We start from the raw sequence: 7,170 nt of genomic DNA on the forward strand, positions 1-7,170 counted from the left end.
GTGCATAATTATGTGTGCACAGTTGTGTGTGCATAATTGTGTGTGCATAATTGTGTGTGCATAATTATGTGTGCATAGTTATGTGTGCATAGTTGTGTGTGCATATGTATGTGTGCATTGTTGTGTGTGCATAATTACGTGTGCGTATGTTTCGTGGATGTGCGAAGTGTATTCACTCGAGTTTTTGTATCGATTTTTTATATAAAAGATCTTCTTGATTGCGAATATTATCCCAATCTATCCCCATCCTATAATGAGTGTAATTTGCGTAAAAAAGAATGCACGTTTTTGCAGTTAATTTAATTGAAAAAATTACAACTAGTTGTAACAATCCGCTGTTGTTATTGTTGCCTTTACTTATACTTTCTTTTAAATATGACTTCAAAGGTGACGTTAAATCCATTATGGTATCGTTGTTTTTTTATTAAATTTTTAATTCAATCAAATGGTTATTAAACTAAAACAAATCTTGCTTTAATCTTTATAAATAAGATTATATCTAATCGTTTAATTAAACGATGATTTGCATAAAATGTAAATCCAGTCGAAAGACTGGGTTAATATCTCATAATTTTAAATACTTTGGAATTTCTTTTCGATTTCGGGTGGCCTTGAAGTATTACATTATCTTTTCAACTGAAAAAAAAAAGAAATGCATTCTATTGGATTTAATTTTTACAACATAATTGTTACATTGTCTAAATGAATGAGATGAAAGATTTTCAAAGAAATAATTACGAATTAAATCGAAACAAGCAAGAAAGAATCACTAATATTTTGCGACTGCGTACTAATGTCAACCTTACGGGTTTAGTTCCCTGATTGTCACAGAAACCGCCGGCACAGATGGGTATTAAACATGTGATTGTAAAGCATTATATATATATATATATATATATATATATATATATATATATATATATATATATTTATATATACATGATTATCTTACTAATATGGTTAAGCATTCCATGCACATATATATATGCTTTGCATAATCTTGAACCGCCTACACCCAGTAGCTACGTTCGGTTAATTAGTTTAGAAGTGAATCTTGTATCTAAAATAAATAAAAATATAAACATACCTACATTGATGAAGGTATACAGTCATTTAATAAAAAATAAGCACACACACATATATATACATATACATACACATATACATACATATACACATATACATATATATACACATGCATATATATACACATATACATATACATATATACATATACATATATATACATATACTTATATATACATATATATACATATATATACTCATATATACATATATATACATATATATGCATACATATACACATATACACATATACATATATATATACATATATGCATACATATATATATACATATATATGCATACATATACATATACACATATACACATATACATATATATACATATATACATACATATATATATACATATATATGCATACATACGCATATACACATATACACATATATATACATAGATACATACATATATATACATACATATATATATATATATATATATATATATATATATATATATATATTCAGAATGTAGAAGATGATATAATTATTTCCACAATCAAGTAACATCGCAGCTCACAAGAGCTATGACATGTTGGATATTAGCGAGCGTAAGATTCCTACTTGTGAGACATCAGCTTGTATTCTCGTTGGTTAGATGTCCACACCACTTGTTCGAGACGAAGTAGGTTCACTCCATAGTCAGTTTTCGCTGTGATCTGCTTAATCCGTGTTAGTTACTAAACTTTCTTGTGTTTGTGGCACAGTTGCTCAAGTGGCAGAATACTCGCCTCGCATGCAAGAAACGTGGGTTTCGAATCTCAACTTCGGATGTGTTGGACTGATAAGTCATAATGAAGCAAAACTTAAGTCTTGGACTTCCGGTTTTTTTGCTGTCATAGCGCTTGTGAGCTGCGATGTTACTTTTTTTTTTTAAATTCAATTTTCACCCCAAACAAGGCACATTGCCACTTTGAAGTAGGGGGCTACTATCGGGGACATAAGTTTCAGGGGGTATTCTGAAAGGAGATGAGTATCAAGGTGTCTGTTCATACCACACTTGAACTTCTGCATGTCAATACAGTTAGGAAAGCAGAATCTCGGAAGTCCAAAGTCCAGCAATTCTGGGGAAGAACCTATTGGAGTAGAAAACTTTCTTGCACCTAGTGATCTCTACCGTGAAGGGGTGGGATTTAGCTGCTTGTCGGGTTTGTCGGGGTATTTACGTCGAGAGGGCACAAATGCTTGCAGTTCGTCAGAGCATTCACCATTAAAGTACTTGTAGAACAGGCAGAGGGATGCAACATTTCGTCGATGGGACAGGGGCTGACGGCTAGATAACAGTTTAGGACCTATCAGGTTAGCGACTCTCTTTTGAACTCTGTCAAGGAGTGAGAAACAAGTAGCAGATGCACCAGCCCAAATGTGACAACAGTACTTCATACATGGGCGAATGGTGGCCTTATAGAGGTACAGGATAATTTCAGGTGTAAGTAGATGCCTAGCACGGTAGAATGAAAGCCCACCTTCTCCGCAGCAGTCTTGGCAATGCTCTGTATGTACACGTTCCAGTTCATGTCCCCTGTAAACGTTAGGCCGAGGAGTTTAAAGGAGGTACTTTCGGGTAATGTGTTCTTGGCCATTGCTATTGGTGGTAGAGAAGGTTGCTTGACTGTGGATATATATATATATATATATATATATATATATATATATATATATATATATATATATATATATATATATATATATATATATATATATAATCGGAATCGGGGCCCAAAATTATCGGAACTTTTTGTGGTATCGGAATCGGTATCGAAATCGGAAAGATTTTGTGCTTATTTTCTGATGTCAAAAACGATTCTTTTTATTGGTTTGTTTATTTCTATAAGGAAACTTTTCTGCTGATAGTAATAGTAAAATAATGATATATCATCCCTCACAAGAGTATCCTTACGTTTGAGAAAAGATCTGCATATTTAACACGTGTTTTTACAATAATCGTGGAAAATAACTTTATAGTTAAAAATAAAGAATCGAGATCACAATCGGTAATTTTATCGGAATCGACAATTTAATACGGAATCAGTAATTGTATACGAATCGGAAAAAATATTGGAATCGTCCCATCCCTAATATATATATATATATATATATATATATATATATATATATATATATATATATATATATATATATATAATTTACTCACATAAAATTAATATACGAAAGTATAGATTTATGCGTCAACTTTAAGTATTTACTTCAAAAGTGCTCAATACGTAGGTAGAGCTAGTTAGTAATTTATAAAATATATATGGCGATTAAGCTACACTGAATATTCCGCGTTTCATCCACTCTAGAACTTCAGGCTTAGGAGCATAAGCCTGAAGAATCCTAGAGTGGATGAAACGCGGAATATTCAGTGTAGCTTAATCGCCATATATATTTTATAAATTACTATATATATATATATATATATATATATATATATATATATATATATATATATATATATATATATATATTTGTCTCATCATGAGCAAAAAAAAACTGGCGTACGAAACTATTTCACGTGTTTAGTGTAGTGAAGAAAAAATAGCAAGTCTGACAACTCTCCACCGGTTCTTAAATAAATTCTGAAAAAAAAATCACTCAACTTTCATAAAAAGACGTATTCTTCTTTTTCCCTTTCTCTCTTTCTAAACTGATTGATACGTTTTTCTATATTTTTTTTCGTTTTTCGTTTTTAAACTTTCCAGTTTGAGACGTTTTCTTCCTTACTTGATTAAGACAGTATTTTATATGAATATTAATATTAGTGAGAATACTTGAGAAAAATAATTTTTCCGTATTTATACATAGGCACATGTATAAAATATACTGAAATATGTTTATGTATGTATTACAAAAGTTTAGAACAACCTCGGTATCGTCGGTTTCAAAACAAAAGGGATGTATAATTGATCACTTCAGCATCTGTTTATGCCTTCCTCCTCAGAAAATGGCGTTTTTTTATCACTAATCTTCTAGTATTATAACAAGTTGATTCAATAACAAAATTATATCATAATCATTCGCGCGCGTGTGTGTGTGTGTGTGTGTGTGTGTGTGTGTGTGTGTGTGTGTGTGTGTGTGTGTTTGCGTTCATTCATTTTTTTTACAAGGGGGTCACCACTTATCAATGCCACTCGAGGATAAGGGCAATGAGTGCTAGGTGGTAGCTTAGTAGTCGTTAATGGTGTAAACTGGATATTTGATTATTTAAGGGGACAGCTCAACAAGTGTGTGTGTGTGTGTGTGTGTGTGTGTGTGTGTGTGTGTGTGTGTGTGTGTGTGTGTAAGATTAGTGATAAAAAAACGCCATTTTCTGAGGAGGAAGGCATAAACAGATGCTGAAGTGATCAATTATACATCCCTTTTGTTTTGAAACCGACGATACCGAGGTTGTTCTAAACTTTTGTAATACATACATAAACATATTTCAGTATATATGCGTGTATATATGCGTGTGCCCGCGTACGTGCCCACACGATCGATTATACCATGATAGATTTTGACGGTGATGGAGATTGTGGAGTGGAGGGTATATTTTAAGTGACTTGCACGCTGCTCTTCCGACTGCCAACCCTAAGGTTTTTGTTGTGAGTTTAATTCATTAGGGTTTCATCGTGTCTAGCTTTCTTTTCTTTTTATTTTTTCCCCTTTTAATTCGTTTCATTATTATTGAATGAATTGCAAGAGAGTCAGAATAAGAGCCCACCGCCATTGAAGAAAAAACATGGGGTGTCGAGTGAGTGAGGGGGGGGGGCTTCCTTCCCTACTCAGTCGCGTAATGAATGGAAAGGGTTTGTGAAATCGATCACATGAATGGATGGGGTTCGCTTTCACTTTCGTTTTCCAGAATCACCTGACTCGCGGGTTTCATGTGTTGGGTTGCGTCGGGGTTCGGGTGTACGCTCGTTCGAGACGGGCGCGGGTAAGGGGGAGATCTAATAGGGTATTATGGCTTCGATACCGGTCACGTGATCAGGGCTTTTAAAGAGTCACATGACCGGGTTTTCTGCAGTGGTCGTCACATGATCAGGGCGCCTGGAAAAATAAAGTCACATGTTCCTTATACCTGCGTGTCGTACACAAAGAAAATACGGCATGTGTGTGTGTGTGTGTGTGTGTGTGTGTGTGTGTGTGTGTGTGTGTGTGTGTGTGTGTGTGTGTGTGTGTGTGTGTAATTCTTTTCGGAAATTCATTCATGTTATTTTTTATGTTTATATCGATTGTTTATGCAAAAGGATCTTCTTGATCGCTGTATTTTATTTCAATCTATCGCTATCCTACAATGTGTGTAATTTGCGTAAAAGCCATTACACGCTTTTGCAGTTAGTTTACTTGAGTTTAACATATGTATAGCTAGCTGTACCCATCCGGCATTGCCCGGGTGTAATTTACTTTAATTTTTTTAAATCAATTAATGAATTAATTAATTAAGGATTTTGAAAGGGGAAAAACAGTGTAGTAATTCTCCCAGGAATTATCTCCTCTTTTGAAGGGTAATGTAGTAGCTATTCTATTGTTAGTAGAGCATCCACCAGGCATAATAGCCTCTTTTTGGGGCCACGGTTACAGATTTTATTTTATTTTATTAAGATTTTGAAAATTTAAATTATTTTCAGTTTTTTTTTGTTTGCTCGTAGTATTTGTTCACGATATCATACACCCAGGCAGTACCTCCTTCTTTTGGGAGAGTGCTGCCGTATATGTTCATTCGTGAAGATACCATCAAGCTAGATATTACCTGCTTCTTACCTGCTTCTTCGAGGGGTAATGCAGTATCTGTTAGCATGAGACCTTCCTCCCAGCCATTACCTCCTCCTTTGAAAGACAAGGGTTAGTGGCACAATAATAACAAAATTTTAATCAATAGTGAGCATTAAACTGAAAAGTAATTACATTTAATGATTATGATATAATTTTGTTATTGAATCAACTTGTTATAATACTAGAACGAATGCATGTTACAATAATGCATGTTACAATAATGCACGTTACAATAATGCATGTTACAATAATGCACGTTACAATAATGTTATTATGATCTCTATTCCTAAAATCATTTGAATTTAGACCATTAAATTTAATTATAATACTATCGTTTTGTCATTAAATTTAATTACAATATTATCATTTTGTCATTAAATGTTTGTCATTAAATTTAACTTGAATATTATCGTTTTGTCATTAAATTTAACTAGAATATTATCATTTTGTCATTAAATTTAACTAGAATATTATCGTTTTGTCATTAAATTTAATTACAATATTATCATTTTGTAATTAAATTTAATTCCTATATTATCGTGTTATCGTGAAATTATTCATTCAACCAAATCATAGATTTTTTTATGGGAGTAGCTCTAGCCAAAGGCTGAAGCCACTTGATGTAAAGAGCTCCTCAAAATGATGAAAATGGAGAGGAAGATAGAATCACTTTAAAAAAAAAACCCAAGCCTGAAAGAAACTTATCTACCAAGGTTTGATCCCCTGGGTGTCAAACAGGCTAGCCAAAGAATAATCCCTTTACGAGCTTATTGGGGAAGGAAGGAGTTGCGAGGCTGGCAAAAAAAAAAAATCTACCCCTAAATTTGCTAAAAGTTTCGCAACCAGATTGAAATAATGATTCGACAGCTTAAAGGCTTCCGAATTTTTTTAAATTTCAAAGAGTTATGAAGTAATTCAGTGTTTAAAAAAACACACATACAAAGAAAGGATTAAAATGGCTGACTTGTTTACGAAGAAAGCGAAAAATATTCTGATGACTTAAGTTTCGTAAATATTTTTAATATTGCATGTAGTGCATATGCACACGAGCGTGTGCACATGCACTATATACGCACGACACTCCCACATCAAAACATACACGCACTCAGGAACATGCACACGCATACGATGTTGTGTGTATATATTTGTGTGTTGTCGTGGGTTAGGGTGTTCATTCATGTTCTTATTTATTTCATTTGTTTAAATCTTATATTTTTGTTACGTAGCTTCTTCATCGCTGATGTTATTCCATTTATTTCTATCCTACAATGTGTGTAATTTGCAATCTCTATCTCTTTGTCTATAA

The sequence above is a fragment of the Euprymna scolopes genome, chromosome 36 (genome assembly GCF_053919585.1).
Source record: "Euprymna scolopes isolate OS-2025 chromosome 36, ASM5391958v1, whole genome shotgun sequence".
NCBI lineage: Eukaryota > Metazoa > Mollusca > Cephalopoda > Sepiida > Sepiolidae > Euprymna > Euprymna scolopes.